At 35.1% G+C, this 23,514-nt stretch overlaps 1 long non-coding RNA gene across 2 annotated transcripts in view; it reads left to right on the top strand.

Moving 5' to 3' along the window:
- LOC141500565 (uncharacterized) overlaps positions 1-23,514 on the top strand; it is a 93,662-nt gene that overhangs the window by 49,366 nt on the left and 20,782 nt on the right. The window contains exon 4 of one of the 2 annotated variants that reach the window (XR_012471967.1): positions 1,238-1,455. The exons of the other annotated variant lie outside the window; for it this stretch is intronic. This is a non-coding gene — a long non-coding RNA (uncharacterized LOC141500565). The remainder of the gene's footprint in view (positions 1-1,237; positions 1,456-23,514) is intronic. 2 annotated transcript variants of the gene reach the window in all.

Genomic DNA, 23,514 nt, shown 5'->3' with positions numbered 1-23,514 from the left:
CCACTGTGCCACCTAGCTGCCCCTATTCTTCCATTTTTCTCTGAGTTTTTCTTAGTTAACAGTTTCTTTAGTTCAATAAGATCCCAACATATTTATTAACACAACTTGCTCATATGATCCTGAACGATAATTCACTCTGCTTCTGGTAGTTTTTTTTTTTTTAATTTGCTACTTCAAAAGAAGTACTCCTATGGATATTTTGGTATATATGGAATCTTTCTTTTATTGATATCTTTGGAATGTATGCCAAGTCAACTTAGGTTTTTAAAAAGACATTTGCAGAAAATGGGAGTTTCTAAATTCTAAGTATAAATGTAAAGGAGGGATACAATCCTCTAAGAATAAGTTTGAGAACTATGACTCAAAATGAACTAAAGGTTTAAAATTAACCCAAAAGAAAGAAGGCAGTATATATTTAAAGTTATAGTGAGAGCAACAGGAAGATTAAAAAAATTTAGTAATTTTATTTGGAGTAGATAAAGCAATGATGATAGAAAAAAGGTAGCATTATTCAGTGTATATCTTGCTTACTTTCTCTACCAAGGAAATCAAATTTCTGACTGGGAAATATGGAATAAATATGATAAATAGGAAAACTCAAGACAAATGAGGATAATAATAATAACTGGCATGTATATAGTGATTTAAGTTTTGCTAAGTCCTTTTAAAGGTAAATACATGCTATTTTTATTATTATTACCATTTTATATAAGAGGAAACTGAGACTGCAATTAAGTGGCTTGTTAAAGATCACATTGCTATTGAGTATCTGAGGTAGGAACTGAACTGAGATCCTTCTTAGATTCAAGATTCTTATCTACTGCACCACCTAACAGAGTAAGAAAAGATGCCCTCAAAAATATCAAATAAGACTCAGTGGAAGTACATTAAGTTACTGAAAAGCTGGAGCCTCTGGATATTGAGTTGTTATTGGTGATCTTGGAAAATAGGTGGAAAATGGGATGAACTTTTTTAGGTAGAACTAAAGATGGAAGGATATGCTAATTTTCAGAAAAAAAGAAGAGGATAGATTTTTCAAGCTACCTTCTTGTGACCTTTCATGGATTTATAGTTTCACTGAAATCTTCTAGAAACTCAAAATTATGCTATTATATGAAATTGAGCATCATAATCATTAGCATGTTTATAGAACTTTAATGTCTGGAAAGTATATTATCTCCTTTGAATGTCATAGCAATACTATGAAGTAAGTTCTTTTATTATTCCCATTTTACAGATGAAGAAATCAAGACTGAGAGAGTTAAATAACTTGCCAAGGAGCACATAGCTGTCTGAGAGGATGTGAACTGAAATCTTCCTGACTTCAATTCTAGTGCTCTATCCTCTTCACAAAATCTATACCATCTGACTGCCTAGGAGCAATCATCATTCTCACAGAAAAATAAGACCAGAAGTAGATGATTGTATATGGAAAGGGAATCCTTTACAAAAAGAGTATGTACATATATTCACACACAGCCATATATATATATATACGTATGCCTATATATTATATACACATTCACATCTGTATATATATATTTGTATATACATACAGAAGATGTCCCAAAAGTCTTAGAACAGTTTATGTTCCATTCTGAGTATTTTGCTCTCTTCTGTGTATTTTAAAAATTGATGCTCTTTTCTCTCTATTTTTTGCATTGTATTCATTGTCCTCTTCCTGTCAACTCTTCTTTCTCCCTAAATAAAAGCATTGTTTTTTAACATATGATCAAAGTCAAGAAAAAGGAAGTTGTATTATATTACTTGTATCTAAAAATGCATACTTTTTTTTTAGGTTTTTACAAGGCAAACAGGGTTAAGTGGCTTGCCCAAGGCCACACAGCTGGGTAATTATTAAGTGTCTGAGACTGGCTTTGAACCCAGGTACTCCTGACTCCAGGACTGGTGCTTTATCCACTACACCACCTAGCCGCCCCTAAAAATGCATACTTCATTCTTTTTTTCTCTTTTTTTTGTTTTAGCAAAGCAATGGGGTTAAGTGACTTGCCAAAGGTCACACAGTTAGGTGTCTGAATGTCTTAAGTCTTAAGTATCTGAGGCCAGATTTGAACTCAGGTTCTCCTGACTCCAGGGCCAGTGCTCTGTCCACTATGTCACCTACATGTCCCCATACTTCATCCTTTACCTACCATCTGATATATTTCCATCAAGGGGTAGGAAATATATTTCTCATCTTTAGTCATGTGGAGTCAAAGTTGGTTATTTTGTTGACCAGTGTTCTCAAGTATTTCAAAGTCATTTTCTTTTAAATGAATTTGAAGTCATTGTATAAATTGTCCTTCTGATTTTGTTCATTTCACTCTGCATCAGTTTCTATAAATTTTTCTAAGTTTTTTTTTCTGACAAAAATATACTATTAAAGGGATATTTTATGAGCATTTATAAAGACAAGTGGTATTTTCCAGATATAGGGAATAGTAGGAACAAAGGCTCAGGAATAGTGATAAGGATGGTGCTAATTCAGAATAATGAGAGTCTGGTTTTTGGGTATGATTTGTATTATGGGAGGTATAATATAGTTAGTTACAGGGAATCCATATTATGGAAGGTCTTAAACTCCAGTCATTGGAGGTTTACTTATGATTCTCTGGGTTAAGGGGGGGAGGACTATAAAAGGTTGGTTAGATATGTTTGACATGATAAAAACAGTGTTTTAGGAAGATTTGTCTGTTCAAGATGGGGCTAGGGAATCAGCTGGATGTCTGTCCTGGAATAATGAGATGAATGCCTAGCACTCAGTGCCTCTTTACCTCTTATCTGGTTGACTTTCTGATAATTGACAAGAAATAGATGAAGAGGCTGGGAACGAAGAAGCAGGGTTACATTCAGTATGAATGAAAAAGAACAGGATACAAAATGTGACTTCAATAAAAGTATCAAAAGTCAATATCAAAGACAAATAAATTACCCTTTCCTTATCCTAGATTTGTATGTATGTTTATATTCCATGGTCAGACTGAAAAATATTTGACTCCAGAAGAGTGAACTTACTGATTTTGGAATCATTCTGGCTTTGATAAATAGCTAATGAGATTATTATTTTTCCTTTCCATTTTCAATACCCATATATCTCCTAGAGATCTTGTCTTGGAATCTTCTGGCCATAATGGACTGGAGATGACCTGACAGTTGTCATTTCAACTTCCAAGTGTGATTTGCTAAGAGTAACTTTTCCTGAACCCCAGTTCTATAATTTTGACATTCTCATTCCTAGGCTGCAGATCACATGAAAACATTTTGTTGGAAGTCTGGAACCCTCTCCTGCCCTCTGTTGGCTCCCTGCATGTCTCTAGTTTACTGGCAATTAAAGCTTGCTTTTCCTGCTCAGTGTTTCACCAGGTTCTGCCCCATCTCATTAAAGCAACATTATAAATCATTGATGAGGATGTTTCTATTTCTGTTTTAAGGATTCTAGCCAAGAAAGTCTTATGATTATTTTCCAAATCATGTTCTGCTTTACAAGATAGTCTATCATTGATAGCATATCCATATCATTGGCTTTGCTCTTCTTGGTGGCAGTGATTCAATTCTGAATCTCAAGATCTGGATAATTAAAATCTGGTTCAACATAATTCTTGGGAAAGAACATCCTTCCTCCCACCCCACTATCACCATTCTTCTTTGGATTCTTTCTCCTACTGATGCTTTTACCATTTCCTTACTATCAAATCTTAGTTCTTTATGCTATGGATTTTCCACTTTGTGTAGTTTCCCTGTTCTATGTTTAATCCAAATCCATTGGGTTCTCTCATACCTCTCTCTCCTCTTTACCCAACTCCCGACATTATTCAGCACATTTATTTTAAAATCATCCCAATAAAGATTGATTTTTTTGTTTTGTTTATTTGCAAGGCAATGGGGTTAAGTGACTTGCCCAAGGTCACACAGCTAGGTTATTATTTAGTCTCTGATTCTGAATTTGAACTCAGGTCCTCCTGAATCCAGGGCTGGTGCTCTATCCACCACACCACCTAGCTGACTGATGCCTAAAGATTGTAATCTTGCTACAGGATGAAAAAGAATTTACAAGCCATTCCTAAACTATGTCCTAAAAAACATTTATTTTGTATAGCTTGCTTAATTTTTTTTTTCAGAATCATGGCTCCCTTTCATTTATAAAAAGCAATTAGAATTGAATGTATCACATATGGTAAAAAGGTCACATGTTGATCTTTTAGAAATTATGTATAATGGTTTTAGAGACTGAGATTCTATGAAGAAATTTTCACTATTAATCCAATCTAATGCAGGTCCTCCTCTTATTTTGATTACCTCATCCCTCTGATATTCATTTATTGAACTATCTTCTATGTTGCTTGGACATTGATGCCTCATAGCTTTGTATTTGCCTTTTATTCCCAATTTATGAAAAATTTTATGCAATCTAGTTCCCCCTTACTTGTTCACATTCCTTCTTTCCTAGGTTTAATACTATGGTTTATCATTTTAATGTTTTATTTCCAATTATTCTGGAACATTTTCCACAACTTCATCCAGGATCAGTATCTCTCCTTGGACACCATTCTCTGTGAGATAGACAGACCTTGTCATCAATGTATTTATTGTTCCTCTTTGATAATCTAGCACCAGTTATAAATCAGGGCAGAAGCCTGCAAGAACAAGAACAGTATCATTCCTTTTATATAAAAATGATTTCATACAGACCAAATCAGCTAGGTGGTACAATGAATAAAGTGTCAGGTCATGAGTCAGGAAGACTCATCTTCCTGAGTTCAAATCTGGTCTCAAAACCTGGGAAAGTCATTTAACCCTATTTACCTTAGTTCCTCATCCATAAAATGAACTGGAAAAGGAAATGGCAAATGACTCCAATATTTTTGCCAAGAAAATTCCAAATGGGATCATGAAGAGGTAGACATGACTGAAAAACAAATCCCTCAAAACAAACAAATGACTGAACAACAAAAAAGTTAACTCAGCACTAAATAATATAGATTTACTTGGCTCATCTGATCAGTACAGTCTATGGGATCATTTTACAAATGTCCACCCCCCCCCCCCAAAGTATATAAACTAAGTGGTCAGGGTGAATTATATTTGCTCTCTAGATTGATTAAATTGGCTCAGGTAATTCATTTTGTAAGACTTTGTTGACTGTACTGTCATAATTATATCATGTGTATGAGTATATGACTCACAATGCTCTTGTGGATGAGGAGAATTGTAGACTAAACAATAATATAATTAGATTCAAAACTGGTTGAATGGTCCAATTTAAAGAGCAGTCATTAATGGTTCAATGTTAACTTGACAGAGGTCTCCAGTGGAGTACCTTAGGGATCTGTCCTATTTAATATTTTTATCAGTGTCTCAGTTAAAGGCAAATTGTGGCATGCCTATCAGTTTTGCAGATGACACCAACTGAGTAATAGTAATAAACTAAATAACAAAATACAAAATTATCTTGAGGCTGCACCATTGGGCTGATTGAAATAAGCCTGAATTCAATAGGGATAAAGGTTAAGTCTTACATTTGACCTAAAAAAAAAAAAAGAGAAATAACTACAGGCACAGGATTGAGGAAGACATGGTTAGATAGAAGTTCAACATGAATCAACAGAGTGATTGGACACCAAAGAAAACAATATCATCCTGGGGTACGTTAAGACAGGAATAGAATGTAGGACTAAGGGGATGGTATTCATTCGCTCTATACTCTGCCCTAATCAGATTACATCTAAAGTACTGTATACAGTTCTGTGTGTCATCTGGAGAGTGTCTAGATGGTGAAAGGTCAGGAATCTATGCTATATGAGAATCCAATGAAAGAATTAGGACTAATTAACCTTGAAAAGGAAAAAAAACTCAGGAGAGGACATGATAACAGTCTTCAAATATATAAAGGACTCTCATTTGCAAGAGGGAGTAAATTTATTCTATTTGAATTGTGAGGACAGAACTAGGAAAATGAATGGATGTTGCAAAGAGATAAATTTAAACTTCATATTTCAAGGGGAAAAAAAGCAAAAAAAATCCTAATTATTAGAACTGTCTAAAAGTGAAATAAACTGCCTTAAGAAGTGGTGGGTTCACACTCACTGGGGATCTTCATGCAAAGGAGACCACTGTCAAATATGTTCTCATGAGGATTTCTTGGTTATAGATTCTACTAGATGACATCAAGAGACTCCTTTCAGTTCTTAAAATCTGTGATTCTATGCTAGTGCTTTAATTTTGACAAAGAGCTGTGAATCAACTTTATTTGATAGGGATGGTAATTATTCCCACCTGACAGATAAGGATTTCAGGGTTTAGGTTGAGCTTGTGTATGGGATAGAATGAGAGGTGTAGGATGGCCAAGATAGTACGAGTGAAGGTTCAGTAAAATATGTTGCCATAAGGTATAGAACTGGACAGAATTGGGAAGTCATTTGAGATTGTGAATAGGAGGCAGACAGAAAGTATGTATAACTAATTGAAGAGATCAAATCCAATACCATCAGTCCCAGAATTTGGAAGTCAAGAGGCTCATCTTTATAATTTGGCAGCCCAAATAACGAGTCATAGAGATGCCATGGGACAAGCAGAATGAATGGTATGAAGTCAAAGGGGAGTCTGCAAAACCTGATAATAGTAGTCCAAAGGATTGGTCTGAGTTTGAATAGAGGAGTGATCTCAAGTGCCATATTCTATTAGCCACTCATTCCTATCATCTTTCTAAGTTATGACTTCTCAGACTTCCTTTCTGAAATCTGATCTTCTTGCACATCCACATATCCTGTTAATCATTCTTTTTGCTACAATATTTCTATAAAAAAAGAAAGACACTTTTCATCATTCCAGTAGAAGTAGAATCAGAAGAGCTGGGTTCAAATCTTGTTTATGTCTGTTATTACTTGTCTTCATCAAATTACTTAACCTTTCTGGACCTCAGTTTCCTCTTTTGTGAAAGAAGGGGAGATGAACTCTAAAGATTATTTTAGTTTTAAGTCCCTGTTATATCAGATAAATGTCATCTGTGGGTAGCTCCTCCTTCCCTCTCTGCCTGCTGACATGGAAGTCACCCTGTCCAGACAGCATCATTGCCCCACCTGCCCTTTTTTCACTTTTCTCTACCACCTGCCCAGGTTTTAGAATACCAAGTCCCTTCTTTTCACTGTCAAATCTTCCTCTTCGAAAAGAACACAACAGTCATTTACACCTTAGCATGAATGCTGTTTGTGTAGCTCCCCAATGGGTTCATATTTTGAATCTGAGTTTTCCTTTTGAGATAAAGTTTTGGTTCCTTGAGAAAACAACCTGGCTACCTCCCTGATATCCCCATCATTTCCACCCCTGTATCCTCACTACCATCTTCTCTCCCCCCTCCCACTACCACAAACTATCACCACCAGCAGCAGCAGAAGCAGTAGTAGCAATGGTAACAATGATGATTAAAACAAAAAACAAACAAAAAGCAAACATGCTTTAGAAATCAGTAGGCAGATTGGAAAGGACTTTTAAACATCAGGACTTTCCCAGAGACTTTGAAATCATCCTCTGTGGGTGGCCAGATACATGGCCTAGATAGAAGAGTGACCCTTTTTCACTTCTCCCTGCTAAACACTGTATGGAACAAACCATTCTTTATTCCTTACATTTGTAAACAAAACAAAACAGAAAATATTCTGACCAATTTTTCTGTGCTAACATGTTGCTATGTTAACATGTTAATAATGCAATAATACTCTCAGGGAAGATATTTATCAGGAATTAACAAGATTCCTCAAATGAATGAATCTCTACTGACCTCGTCACTGTGGAGCAAGTCTGAAGAGAGATGTTTGTATACCTTCCTTCTCTCTCTCACATCACACAATGCAGGTGCTTGTCTAGGGCTAAATTTTATCTAGATGGTCAATGTGTCTATTTAAGATCATAACATGAAATCTTGAATAATCAGAATTAGATGAGATCTTAGGAAGCGTAGAATCCAAACCTCACCTTTTATCAATGAAGCTAATCAGTTTCAGAGAGGTAACACAGTCAGTACAAGGCCACATTAGGGAAGGGAAAGAAAATAAGAACTTAAATCATGCCTACTAGGTGTCAGGCCTTACGTTGAGGGTTTTACAAATGGCACCTCATTTGACATTGTTAATTTGTGACACATCCATCACTGGAGCCCACGGTTTCTCACTCCTAGACCACACTGATCTTTCTATTATAACACCATGTGTTTGCTCTACTAACAATGAGAAAATCCTTCTTTCTCATTAGTTTTTATCTCCACGTCGTTTTCTTCTTTGTTTTTGCCTCCGAGAGGAGCTTTTATAATGAACAAGGTTCCGGTTTTATGGGCTTCAGGCATATCTCCAGTTTCTGTCCTCATCTCAAGCTGAGTCGTTGCATGACAGAACAGCTGTTCAACAGCTGCCACCAGGTGGGAGGCTCCTGCAGCCCTTCATGGCATCTGCTCCCCATGGGCTCTGTTGGGAGCCTCCTCATCAGCCCAGGGACTGTCGCTCCGGGTGGCAACAGGAGCCATCTTCATCAGGGTAATTTGCCATGTACTTGGAGATGGGAAGAGAAGGGCATTGTTTTATAAATGCAAGACATTGCTGCCAGTGTCTAAGCAACAAGCTTAGGGTTCCTCTTTGCTGATGACCAACAATGGACTTATTATTTTCCCAACCTTTTGACCAATCCAGATTCCCATAGTCTGGGATGCTGCCTCCAGGTTTACCATGTCCTGTGCCTCTTGAAAACACAGAAGGAGAGAAGAGCCTTAAAACCCAATTCAGTTTTGTGCTGAGCTGCTACTCTTTGCTTGTCATATGCATAGAGGGAGACAGGAAGAAGGAGGCTAAGAATAATCATTAACATTTACATAATACTTGAAGGTTTTTTCCACATATTACCTTATTAGGTAATTCACATATTACCTAAGTATTCACCTTTTACCATATTCATATCTCATATGAAATATAAAATGTTTTATATATTACTTTGTCTTTTTCTATATTGCCTTATTTCATGTTATTTTATTATAATGTTCATATATTACCTTATTTATATTTCATGTTACCTTATTATCCTCACAACCCTATAAAATAGGTGCTATTACTATTTTCAACTTACAGTGGAAAAATTGAGTCCAAGAGAGGTTTTTATTCACTCAGGATCCCACAGCCAGGGATTATTCAAGGTAGGATTCAAAATAAAAACTTCCCAATTCCAACTCTAGTGGTCTACCTAATATACCAGCTATCTGGAGCAAACATAGAAGTTGCCCTCTCAGACTAGTTCTTGAGATTAAGTTCACATGTATTAGTTACAGAGTAATGCAAGACAATATATAATCAAATATGAAATGAAGTCTAAGCAAGTGAGAAAACAATGCTTGACAATAGCCTTATACTATGGACTATTGATAAGAGAAGACAGTGGAGTAATCAATATATATGTATTATATAATATGTATACACACATATACATTCTCCTCCATGTTATATTTTATTTGTCCCCCCATTCTCTGCTACCCAAATTGATATGATTTAAGGTGAACCTGGATGATTTAGTAAAATTTAAATACTTAAGGAGCAGGAAAAGGGTTTTCCAAGTGGGTGAACTAGATGGTCTAAGAAAACTTTGCCTTATCCAAGTCTACAACTAATTTGTCCTCTCACCTTAGTATCATAATATTTTAGATATAGAGATAAAAAGGGCTTCAGAGGATCCCTCATCTTATAGAAGAAGAAATGGATATCTAGAGAACTTAAGTGAAGAACCAAGGTCACACAGAGAGTAAATAGAAGAGTCAGGATTTGTATATGCATCCTCTAACATCAAATACAGTATACTGTTTTAGATAAGACATAATTATCTCTTTGGGCTTCCATGGTCATTTCTTTCAAATGAAGATGAAAACATCTTGCCTGGGTAAACATAGGGTAGGAATTAGGATGAAACAAGATGATGTTTGTGAAAAGACTCTGGAAAGCATAAAGCACTACATCTCAGCCATTTCTTGTCATAGACAGGCTCATTCTCCTCCCAGTCTCTGCTACCCAGTGAAGATGCTAGGCTTTACTTCTTGTTAGCTTCAGTTCATCATCTAGTGATTTTCATGGCTGCCCAAGTAGGCAAAGGGAACTGGACATACACATATATATAGCTGCATATATGTATATTGTATACAAACATACATATATGATGTGTGAGCAAATAGGGAGGAGATCACTGCAACAAGAAAGGTCTTTAAATTTGCAGGACCTAGCACAATGTCTTTGTACAAAGGAGCTTCATAAATATAAATTGCATGTGGGTTGTAGAAGAATAGGCAAGGGAAGCTTGGCAAGAGCAAGGAGTGTGTTATGGTTTCCTGGAGGAGGCAGTATTTACATGGAACCTTGAAGAATGAATGACAGAATAAGATTTCAAAAGCATTCTATACAGAATGAATGGAGGCATTCCAGTAGGAAAGTGAAGTGATGTTTTGACTGGAAAAAAGATGGAAGGGATAGGAGGGGGTGTGAGAGTTGCTGTCAAGGTTTTTTAAAGGATGCCTGGGGCTGCTAGGTGGTGCAGTGGATAAAGCACTGGCCCTGGAGTCAGGAGTACCTGGGTTCAAATCCTGTCTCAGACACTTAATAATCACCTAGCCTTGTGGCCTTGGGCAAGCCACTTAACCCCATTTGCCTTGCAAGAACCTAAAAAACAAACAAACAAAAAAAAGGATGCCCTATGGAAAATGTTAGATTTTTTTCCTTGTCCTGAGAAAATAAGCAGAACAAAGAGCAATGTGTATAAATCTTCCCTGTGAAGTCTTTCTTGATCACCTCAGCAGCTAGAGGCTTTTTTTGCTTGAAATTATCTTGAATATACATGTAGATATACCAATATACATATTGTCTTTTCTATTGTATTTTCTTTGGGGGCACAAATAATTTTTCTTTTGCATCTTCAGTTCTGGCACTAACACTGTGTCTACCATATCTACCATGCTTATGGACTTATGGATAGATAGATATTGTGAAGCCAGATTTTAACTGATTAGAAGGAAAACTTCCTGATAACTCAGAACTGTTAAAAAGGATAATAGATTTTTTCAGGAGATAACAAAGACCATCACTGAAGGACCTTAAGAATAGCCTTAAAACCATTCTCTGGCGGGGGGGGGGGGGGGGGGGGGGGCGCAGCTAGGTGGCACAGTGGAAAAGCACCAGCCCTGGAGTCAGGAGTACCTGGGTTCAAATCTGGTCTCAGACACTTTTGTGTGGCCTTGGGCAAGCCACTTAACCCCGTTTGCCTTGCAAAAAAAACCCTATAAAAAAACCAAAAAAACCCCATTCTCTGGGCTTAATGTAGATGATGCCACTTCTGGTCTAATATATAATGGACTTAGTTAAGTGGCTTGCCCAAGGCCACACAGCTAGGTGATTATTAAGTGTCTGAGACCGGATTTGAACCCAGGTACTCCTGACTCCAGGGCTGGTGCTTTATCCATTATGCCACCTAGCCACCTCTCAATTAATACTTGTTGAGCAGATTTGTTATGTGAGAGGCACAATGTTATATCCTAGAGAAAAAAGAGACAAGGTGTCTTCCCTCAAAAAGATTACATTCTACTTTGGCCTACAGTAGGTACACAGATTAATGAACAAAAGAAAGAGAGCATGACTAATTGGAGGAATCAAGAAATGTTTCACAGGGGGTAGTACATTAGCTGAACCTTGAAGGAAGCTAAAATTTTTTGGAGACAATATAGGAAAATAGGCATTCCAGACACGGGCAGTATAAAGACACAGAGGCTGAAGATAAGGTGTTGACATGACCCCCTCTCCTCTCCAAGGGACTCTATTCTGGAATTCAAAAAATTTGGATTTATCTTAAGGGAGCTTAAGCCTACAAAGATTAGCCTTTTCTTTTTTCTCTGTTTCTTTTTCTTCTTCTTGGATTAATACAGTAAAGTACTAAAGATAAGACCTAAGTATAGTTGATGTTTAAAATGCCCCAAATGTGGGAGTACACAATTCTAAATTTTGTACCACCATTCAACATTCATCATAATTGTTAGGTATGGTACGGCTTTTTATTTCAACCCATGGAAAATGAACAAAATGTCAAGAATGCACAGGAGTCCCTCAACAAATACAAAATAAAGTTTTCAAAAAGTCCATTAACCCTTCCTACCCACCCAAAAAGAAACTGATTTTTGGACAACTTTCTATTTTCTTGAAATTTTTTCTTTCCCCAAGAGTTCTCCACAATCTTCCTAAGATATGATGTACTGCCTGTGGTTTAGACACCCCCAGACACTTTGAAACATTTTACTGACCCTGAAATTTAGTTATTCTTTCTTTGGTTTTATTTTCCAAATAGATTATAATGCTGTAACTATATAGGTTATTGTCTTCCCTTTACAAAAATCTTTCTTTAAATAGCGCCAGTGATATAACCCTCAAATTCAGGTACCCTTGACTCATGAAGTAGCTACCAGGGGTGGAAATGTCTATTTCTCAGGATCATTAGTCACTGTCCTGTGGTTCTGCTATAAGATGCCATTGCTAGTGACTGGAATAGGGAGAGGATAATTGTTGTTGTTGTTAAGTCATTTAGTTGTGTCTGATTCTTCATGACCCTATTTTTAATGGGGTTCTCTTGTCAAAGATACTGGAGTTGGTTTGCTATTTCCTTCTCTAGAGTCCCCATTTTACAGTTGAGGAAATTGAGGCAAAGATGTTAAGTGATTTGCTTAGATTCATACAACATGTAAATGCCTGACTAGATTTGAACTCAGGTTCTCCTGAGTTTAGACCTAGTTCTCTGTACACTATGCACCTCTATCTTGATATGTTTTGGAAAAAAAGACACAAGCAAAGAGTACATTCATTCTCACATACTCAGAGTGAAGAGAGTGTGATCAGACTGTTTTTATGTACCAAAAAGGCGCAATGGTCAATAATCAACTATTTGGAGTTCCTGGATTTCCATCAGTTATCTTCATCTAATGTCCAATAAAAATCAGTTTTATTGAGACTTTTTTCATTTTGTTTAGAGATGAACAATGGTCCATTCTTTAGAAACTTTTAAAATTATTTAGCAAATTTCTCAGTTTGATTATGGATTACCTTGTGCTAAACCCTCTACAATAAGATCAGGTTTAAAACCTATCAAAATCTGATAGGTTTATTGTTGATCATATTTTAATTCTTCAGAAGAAGGGTCATTGGAAATGCTCTTCCAGGATGTGCCAGGACTTGTGATTCTTTTTTTTTGTTAGGTTTTTGCAAGGCAAATGGGGTTAAGTGGCTTGCCCAAGGCCACATAGCTAGGTAGTTATTAAGTGTCTGAGACTGGATTTGAACCCAGGTACTCCTGACTCCAAGGCAGGTGCTTTATCCACTACACCACCCAGACGCCCCCGACTTGTGATTCTTGTTCTGTATGTGCTTGTGTCAGTGTATAAGGAAATTTTGATCTGTCTCATTTTATGTCTTTACTTTTAGGTGTTTCTTGTATACAATATATTGTTCCGTCGTTGTTATTGAATTTGTAGATCTTACCCTTGTTCCCCCCCCACTTTTTCTTTGTCCTTTACTGAACTTGAACTCCGTTTTTTTATTTTTGTTTTGTTTTGTGGGGAGAGGCCAAGGATTCCTTTTACCCTTCCTAAAATTCCCAGTTCTCTTGGCTTTTGATATGCATGCATTCTTTTCCTTGATTAGTTCACCTGAGATAGAGTTAGGATCACTAAAATATTTTAATAATTTAGGAAAAAAGAGTAAAATACTACAAATGGACAGAGTATAGAATTTCTGAGTTATATGATCTATTCTGTTACATATGATATCCCATTTTTAGCCTTAGTTTCCTAGATAACAAAGTTCATTTTTCATATACCTAGTATCTTGTTTTGGATCAATGTATTGCATTAGTAGAAGACCTTTGCCATAATGACCAGACCAATGATAATCAGATGAGCTCTTCCATAATTTCTCTGGGCCTAGATTTTGGATAGTTCACTCAGTAGATCAAGTGTTTATTGAGCATCATAAATATGTTGGACTTTGTGCTAAGGAAGAGACAAGTTGTCAGAGAAGATAAATTTAGAGCTGTGGCAGATCATGGATATTATATAATCTAGTCTTTTCACTTTACAGATGAATAAACTGAGGTATAAAGAGAGGTCAATAATCTTCTGATGGATACACAGCTGGTTGTAAAAGAGAGAGGAACTTGAACTTTAATACCACCACTTTTGGAATATAGATTTATAGAACCTTTGAGTTAAAAAAATACATAGAATGTCATTTGCTTTAATCCTCATTGATATATTTTATTCCTCTTATGACATCTTTGAGAAGTGGTCATGCAGATTCTAATTTAATATTTCTAAATTATGAAGAACTCATTTACCCATGTGATAGCTCATTCTATTATTATAATTTTAAGTTTCCCAAAGTTCTATTTTGAACAAGTTTTATGTTGAGTTAAAAATCTTTGATTGTAGTTTTGTTCATCTAGGTCTAGACTTTGAAGCTACTCACAGTAAGCCCAATTAGTCTTCAATTAGTCTTCTTTTAAATATTTGAAGACTGCTTTCATGGTACTATGGTGAAAAGCCTACTTTAGATCAACAGCCTTGGGTTCTACTTATTATAGGAATCCTGAGTATTGGGTTACCTATCTGCAAAAAGGGGGGTTAATAACATTTGCCATATTTTTGATTATTGCTAGAAGAACTTAAGACTTTTCTAAATTGCAAAGTGTTGTACAAATAGAAGTATTCCTCCTCCTCCTTCTCTTCATTCTTACTTCCTCTTGCACTTTTCTTTAGATTAAACATCCCACACAAAGAAAAATGTAGATAATCCTCAAATTACTCTCTCCTTTTTTCTTCATTTCTTTTCCTGTTCTATTTATTTCTTTTTCTCTTTTTTACTTTTTATTAGCAGAAAGGGTTATTTTAGCTGAATAGAAATGGGGTTGACAGTTTTCAATGCTTATTAATTTTCACATTTTTATAATAATCTTGTAAAGTAAATATAATCCCCCTCCTCTAATAAAAGATAGAGAAACCTCAAGAAAAATAAAGCAAGAGAAAACAAGGTCTGTGTTCAGACATATAAGCTCTGTCTGGAATGGGTTGCATTCTTTATCATAAGTTCATCAGAGAAATTGCTTCAATATTTTTTTCATGGTTGCTATTGTTAACTATATTTCTATGCATTTTATTCTTCCCCATTCCCATTTATTCAATTTTCTTTCTCCTTTCACCCTGCCCCTTCTCAAAAGTGTGATGTATCTGACTACACTCTCCCACAATCTTCCCTCTCTTCCATCACCTACACCCTCCTCCTTTTCCCTGCCTCCTTTCTCCCATAGCATTCCTCTCCTTTTTCCTGTAGGATAAGATAGATCTCTATACCCTATTGAGTATGTATGTTATTTCCTCTCTGAACCATTTCCTATGAGAATAAAACTCACTCATTCTCCCCCACCTTCCCTCCCCTTCCACTTCATTGCAAAAGTTTTTTCTTAACTCTTTTATATGAAATATCTTAGCACATTCTACCTCTCCTTTCCCTTTCTCCCAGTACATTCCTTTTACAGCATATTATAGCTTTATATTGAGCTCTCTCTTGTGCCTTGTCCATAATATATATATATAGATATAGATATAGATATAGATATAGATAGATATAGATATATAGATATAGATATATGCTCCTTCCAACCACTCTAATAAATGGGAAGGTTCATATGAATTAGCATTATCTTCTTCCTATAGAGGAATACACTCAGTTCAATATCATTAAATCCCTTATAATTTGCCCTTCCTGTCTACTCTCTCTATACTTTACCTGAGTTCTGTACTTGAAGATCAAACTTTCTGTCAGTTCTGGTCATTTCAACAGGAAAGTTTAAAAATCCCCTATTTTATTGAATGTCCATCTTTTTCCCTGAATGAGGATGTTCAGATTTGTTGGGTAGTTGATTCTTGGTTGCAGTCTAAGCTCCTTTGCCTACTGTAATATCATATTCCAAGCCCTATGAACCCTTAATGTACCTTGTGTAATCCTGACTGTAGTGCCACAATAAAATTGTTTCTTTCTGACTGCTTGTAATATTCTCTCTTTGACTGGGAATTTTGGAATTTGCCTATAATATTCCTAGGAGTTCATTTTGGGATCTCTTTCAGAGGCACATTCCCTCAATTTCTATTTTATCCTCTGCTTCTAGGATATCAGTGTTATTTTCCTGGAGGATTTTTTAAAAAATGAGGTTTAGGTTCTTCTCCTGGTCATGACTTTCAAGTAGTCCAATACTTTTTAAATTATCTCTTCTAGATCTCTTTTCCAGGTCAGTTGTTTTTCCAATGAGATATTTCACAGTTTTTCTAGTTTTTCATTCTATTGGTTTTGTTTTATTGTCATCAGCTTCCCTTACTACCATTCTACATTTGAAAGAGAATTTTTTAGGGAGCTTTTTTTTAATATCTCCTTTTTCATCTGGTCAGGTCTGCTTTTTAAGGTATTCTTCTCCTCATTGCCCTTTTGGACTACTTTTTCCATTTGACCTAAACTGTTATTATTTTCTTCAATATTTTTTTTTGTATCTCCTTCAAACTGCTGACTTGGTTTTCATGTTTTTCTTGCATCTCTCTCATTTCTCTTTCCAATTTTTCCTCTACCTACCTTACTTGCCTTTCAAAGTCTTTTTTTGAGTTATTCCATAGCCTGAGTCCAATTCCTATTTTTCTTGGAGGCTTTGGAAACAGAAACTTTGACTTTGTTATCTTCTGAGTGTATATTTTGATCCTCCATGGGACCAAAATAATTTTCTAAGGTTAAATTCTTTTTCTTCTGCTGTTTGCTCATTTCCCCAGCTTATGACCCAATTGTGGTACACTTTCAAAGCTTTTGGGTGTTTTTTTGGGACCCCCCCCCCCGACCCAAGACTTTAATACCTTCAAGGTCTTATAAGAGACTCATTGCTTTCCTGGCATGTGCTCTGATCTGTGGATGATCACAAGCACTCCCCTCTGTCTTGGAGCTGTGAGGAGAGTCCCTGCTCTACTATGGCAATATGGAGCCTCAGATTGTGACCAGGATCTGAGTTTGGCAAAGCAGCAGAGTCCTGCCCCAGGGATATCAGAGACATCCCTGCAATTTCTCCCACCCCGCTTACTGTCTGTGGACTGAGTTCTCTGGAAGGAGCAGCTGGATGGCTCTGCAGGTTCCCTGGGAAAAGCCGTACTGAGGCCTCTGCTGAGGACTGCAATGACCTGGGTTCCGAATTCACTCTGGTGTGGCAGAGTTTTCCTACTGTCCTTCCAAGTTGTCCTTGGCGATCCATGGGTTGAGAGCTGTGGAAACTGCTCCTGCTGCCATGGACCCAGGTCCTCCTAGGGACCCAGGTGCTCTTGTGGGCTGTTACTGGAAGGCTGGAGCTGGTTTGCTCCAGGTCAGCATGACTATGACCTGGGCTGCTCTGTGACTCTTTCCAATTCCAGTGGAATAGACCTTTCCTGAATATCTTCCAAGCTGTATTGAGCCAGAAAATTGTTTCACTCAGGCTTTCTATGGGTTCTGCCACTCTAGAGTTTGTCTAGAGTCATATTTTATGGCAGATTGGAGTGTTCTGGGGAAGAGCTTCTGGAAATTCCTGCCTCCACACCACCATCTTGGCTCCACTCCAACAGTTTTCCAATGTGAAAAAATGGAGAAAATGAAATGTTGATCAAGACTCAGAAATAATTAAACACAGCAGCATAATATTTGATAAAAACAATTATTCCAACTACTAAGTTAAGGAATCTCTTTGACAAAAACTGCTAGTGAAACTGAAAAGCGATCTGGCAGAAATTAGGTTTAGGTCAAAATCTTCTATCATATAGCAAAATAAACTCTAACTGGGTATAGCCATGTGTAAAAGATTTTAGAATTTAATTTAGAGGACAAAAGGAGACACTTTTGATAGTGACAGGGAGAGGATTCTTAACTACAAAGAGAAAGGTAATCATGGAAGATTTAGATTGACAACTTCAATTACATAAGATTGAAAAGATTTCATCTAGACAAAATCTATATAGTTAGAATTAGAAGAGAACCTGTTCCTTTGTGGGGGAGGGGGGAATCTTTGTGTCATATTTCTCTAATAAAGATCTGATCTACAAAATAAAAAGGTGGAATTGATATAAATACATCAGAAGAAGAGAGATTTTTTCTAATAGAGAAAATATATTAATATAAAATTTTCAAATGAAGAAATACAAATTATCAGCAACTATTTTTAAAATGTTCTAAGTCACTAATAATAAGAGAAATGAAAGTTAAGGCAACTCTGAGTTTTCACTTTGTACTCATTATATTAGCAAAGATGATAAAATATGAAATGTTAATTATGAGAAGACAGAGAAACTAATGCAAGAAAAAAGCACAAAGCATTTAAACATTAAATAGAAGACAAAAAGAAGTTCAGAAAGGAACATAAGCAAAAAGGGTAATTTTTTTACTACCATGTTAAATTGAATATATACTTAAAAATAAAGGACATATGACATAATATACAGCTTTGTACATAATCTTCTTTATGTCCCATATCCCTGAAATGTTCATTTTTCTTGAAAATTATTGGGTCGTAATAAAAAAAAGAAAATTAAAAATATTATGGTGTGGATAATTGTCCTCTTAGAAAAGAGGACCATGAGTACTTCGTCTAAACCATCGCTTTTCCAACTTACCCTGTTCCTATTAAGGACATTATTTCCTCAATGTAGATTTGATAATCTCAAAGTCATTCTAGACCTTTCTTTCTCCCTCACTTTCCTTATCCAGTAAGTTGTCAAATCTTATCCAGTCTACTACTTATCATCCTCTCAGAGTCATCATCCTAATTCATGCCTTTGTAACTTCTCGTGTGGACTTTGGTCATTAATATTACTATTACAACTACTGTCAGGGAGAGAAAATCATATTGTACTTAAATATTTACTATATTTTTTATATATGTTTTCTTATATAAGATTCATTCAACTTCATTTTAATTCCTCAGAGATTGTTGCATGTCAAGATTTACAGTCAGGAAATATCACTAGAAGAACTTCTGTGTTAAAACACTGATATTTTTATTGGTAAGCATCTTGGAATTACTAAAAGCACTATTCAGTCCCACTCATTCTATTCTTTCTGTTCAAATTATGGTTCAAATCATTAATCATCTTTAGTGCCTATCCTAAATAATTGAACTGATGTATTTCATGGAATAGTCATTCAACTGAATTTCACAAACCAAACAGTAGTTTTCATGCATTTAGTTTTTCTTGATTGTAAAGGCAACAACTTTTGAAAATCATGTATCTCATTGAGAAAGCTCTATAACATTCTGGAACTCAATGCATCCAGCAAGATACTGTTTGAAAAAGGGAGCATCTGGAAGACTTTACCATCCTTGAGGAAATTTTCTTTTTTTTTTGGACCTTGTTTAAGATATCCCCCATGGTTAGTAATGAATATATGAATAAATTTCCCAGAAATATCCATATTTGTAATTATCAATCAATCTTGGATGATTTTAACTTATGCCTGTTGTGGGAGGATAGTTTTTAAGTCAACTCTTTCTTTCTTTCTCTCTTTCTCTCTCTGTCTGATTAACAAATTAAACCCACAGGGATCTTGTAGTTTCTGTTCACTTGTGTTACTGCAAAGATGTGACCCTCTTTAGAAAATGATTTGCAAAAGTTTCTTCTTGTTTCATATTTTTATCAAGAAAAACCTTGATACCCATGTAGATCATTTTTGTAAATATTTTATGCAGATGAGAAAGTAGACATTTGTGTTGGTAGTTACTGATATTCACTCAACTGTCTTTTGTCAGTATTAATATCATTAGTGATTGTTTCCCCCTTCTTTGAACAATCTTTGCAAAATTACCTCTCATGGTGTTTAAAATTGTGCCTTCTCAGGCACAAATTACTTGTGTCTACTTGATCTAGTTCAGCTGCTCTTTCTGACACTTTCTTCTTAAGAACCATTTCTATTTCCTCCAGTGCCACATTGAAGACTTAGGTATTTGAGTCCAAATGTGGTGATTCTTCTGTCATTGATGATAAAAATAGATTGTTACCAAAATGTAGACAAATTTCTTCCATTTTACATCTATTTGTTGTCCTCCTGCCAATTTCATCTATGAATACTTTGGGGATGATGTGGCTTATTTGCATCTCACACCAAGCTTTCTTTAGGGTTGTTTTTGCTTCCACAACTTTTTGCTGTTTTATGAGATGATATTATTTATAATCTTCCACCATAGTCCCCATAGTGTTTTACAAATGAAACTGTTCTAAAGTAGTGTTTCCCTTGGCTGCCACTTCCCTCTGCTCAGCAAAGAGATCAAGTGTTTCATGTCCAAAGGGGTTTCAGAGTCCTTTTGCCTTCTTTTTTGTGGCAACTGCTTTATATCAGTTAAACTTCTGTAGAAAATAGTGATGATCAAGGGAAAAATCTTGGTTTTTTTTCTATGGTCTGCTTTTTTAATAAAAATAAGCTACAGTAAATACTGTATTTTCATTTTTTTCTTTTGGTCTTGACATCTCTGGTATCTAGCTCCAGGCTGTGCATGTAGTACCAACTTAATACATCTTATAGAACTGAATTCAGCATCGATAACTTATTTGAATGGATCAGGTTGAAATTGTTGAAATTATTCAGAGTACTATCAGTTTAGACTTTCTTTTAATTAAATGTTGATTTTGGCATCGATAATAACTATTCAGTCTGACTCTCCATGGATCTGAAATCCTTCTCAAGTTAGCCTCACATGAGTCCAGTCATGATCTGTTCCTTCTCATTTCACTTTGTATCAGTTCATATAGGTCTTGTCATATTTTTCTGAAACCACCCTCTGTCATATTTTATAGCACAAAAGTACTCCACCACAATTATATGCCACAACTTATTCAGATTTTCCCCAAATGATGAGCATCCATTTGATATCCAATTCTTTGCCATCAAAAAGAAATTGTTATAAATACATTAATATATATTGATTCGCTTCCTTTTTCTTTGATCTCTTTGGGATATAGATCTAGTTATGGTAGCACTAGGACAAAGGATATATACATAGTTTATAGCCTTTTGGGCTTAGTTCCAAATTGTTCTTCAAAATGATTAGACCAGTTCATTAAACTACCAACAATTTATTAGTGTACCTATTTTTCCTCTCATCCTTTCCAGCATCAGTTTTTTTGTCTTCTTGTGCTTCTCTGAATTTTTATCTGTTCTTATTTTTTATATTTTATTTTTATTTTTTAATCATATGTTAATAAAAATTTTAACATTTGCTTTTTAAAAAATCCTCAGTCCCAGATTCTCTCTTTCCCACCCTTCCCTTTTTCCTTAAAGAGATAAGCAATTTGATATGGGTTATTCTTGTGCAGTCATACAAAACATATTCCATATTAGTCATGAAAGAAAACACAGACAAAACTCCAAGAATAATAAAGTTAAAATATACTTCAATCTGCAGTCAGACTCCATCATTCTTTCTCTGAAGGTGGATAGCATTTTTCTTCATGAGTCTTTCAGAAATATCTTGGATCATTGTATTGTTAAGAATAGTCTAAGTCATTCACATTAGATTATTGTATAATATTATTGTTACAGTGTATAATGTTCTCTTATTCTACTCATTTCACTTTGTATCACAATGTAATTCTTAGTTTTTTTCTGAGAGCATCTTACTCATTATTTCTTTTAGCATTATAGTATTCCTTTACAATCATACTACACTTGTCTCAGGTGATGGACATCCTGTCAGTTTCCAATTCTTTGCCTCTACAAAGAGTTTCTATACATATTCCTTTTTTTCCCTTTTATCTCTTTGGGATACAGACTTAGTGGTGGTATTGCTGAATCAATGGGTAAACACAACTTAATTGCTCTTTGGGCATCGTTCCAAATTTTTCTTCAGAATGGATGGACACAACTCTACCAACAATGCATTAATGTCCCTATTTTGCTATATTGCCTCTAAAATTTGTCATTTTATTTTTCTGTCATGTTAGCCAATCTGATAGGTATGAGGTGGCACCTCAAAGATGTTTTAATTTATATTTTTTTCTGATCAATAGTGATTTAGATATTTTTTTTAAGAAAAAATGACAATAACTATCGTTGATTTTTTCTTCTGAAAAGTTCCTGTTCATATCATTTGACCATTTTTCAGTTGGGGAATGACTAATTTTCTTAAAAATTTAACTCTGTTCTCTATATATTTAATAAATGAGAACTTTGATTACTTGCCACAACCTCCTTTCCCCCAGTTAACTGCTTTCCTTTTCATCATGGCTGCATTAATTTTGTTTGTGCAAAAACCTTAAAATTTAATGTAATCAAAATTATCCATTTTACATGTTGTAAGATTCTCTTTTACTTGTTCATAAATTCTTCTCTAATTCATAAATCTGACAGCTAAAAGATTTCTGCTCCCCTAATTTGCCTATATTATCATTTTAATGTCTAAATCTTGTACCTATTTTGACTTTATCTTGGTAGGAGATATTAGATGTTGATCTATATTTAGCTTCTGCCAAACAGTTTTCCCAGCAATTTTTATCCAAAAGTGATATTTTTGGTCCCCAAATCTTGGATCTTTGGGTTTGTTAAACTCTAGATTACTATGATCTTTTACTATTATGTATTATGGACCTAATCTAGTCCACTTATCCACTATTCTATTAGTCAGTAGAAGATGGTTTTCATTATTAGCACTTTGTAATATAGTTTGAGATCTGAGAAAGAAGGACCACCTTCTTTCACATTTTCAAAACTGATTCCCTTGACCTTTTGTTCTTTCAGATGAATTTTGTTACTATTTTTTTTCTAGCTCTATAAAATAATTTTTTTGTTGATCTGATTGGTATGGCATTGAATAAGCAAATTAATTTAGGTAGCATTGTCATTTTTATTATAACTTGGATACCCATAAGCAAATTTTATTTCTTCAATTGTTTAGATTTGACTTCATTTGTATAAAAAGTGCTTTGTAATTGTGATCATATAGGTTTTTGGTTTGTTTTGTCAAATAGTCTCCTAAGTATTTTATATTTTCAGCAGTTATTTTAAATGAATCTCTCCACTTCTTGCTGCTGGAATTTTGTTGTAACATATAGGAATGTTGATGATCTTAATGAGTTTGTTTTATATCCTGCAATTTTGTTGAAATTGTTAATTAATTCAACTAATTGAATTCAAAGTTAGTTGCTTCTCTAGAATTCTCTACCATGATGTAGATTGCAAAAAAAATGATAGCTTTGGTTTCTCAGTGCCTATTCTAATTCTTTTAATTTCTTTTTCTCTTTGTATTGCTATCACCTATTCTAGAAAGAACTAGTGATAATGGGTATTTTTGCTTTGTTCCATTCTTTTGAGAAAGCTTCTATTTAATGATTTCAGATAGATACTACTTTTCATTTTAAGGAAAACTCCATTTATTCCTATGCTTTCTAGCATTTTTTAATAGAAAAGAGTTGTATTATATTAA

Source organism: Macrotis lagotis, chromosome X (assembly GCF_037893015.1).
Source record: "Macrotis lagotis isolate mMagLag1 chromosome X, bilby.v1.9.chrom.fasta, whole genome shotgun sequence".
NCBI classification, from domain to species: domain Eukaryota; kingdom Metazoa; phylum Chordata; class Mammalia; order Peramelemorphia; family Peramelidae; genus Macrotis; species Macrotis lagotis.
Note: the sequence above shows the minus strand (reverse complement) of the source record. Positions and strands in the feature narration are given on the sequence as shown.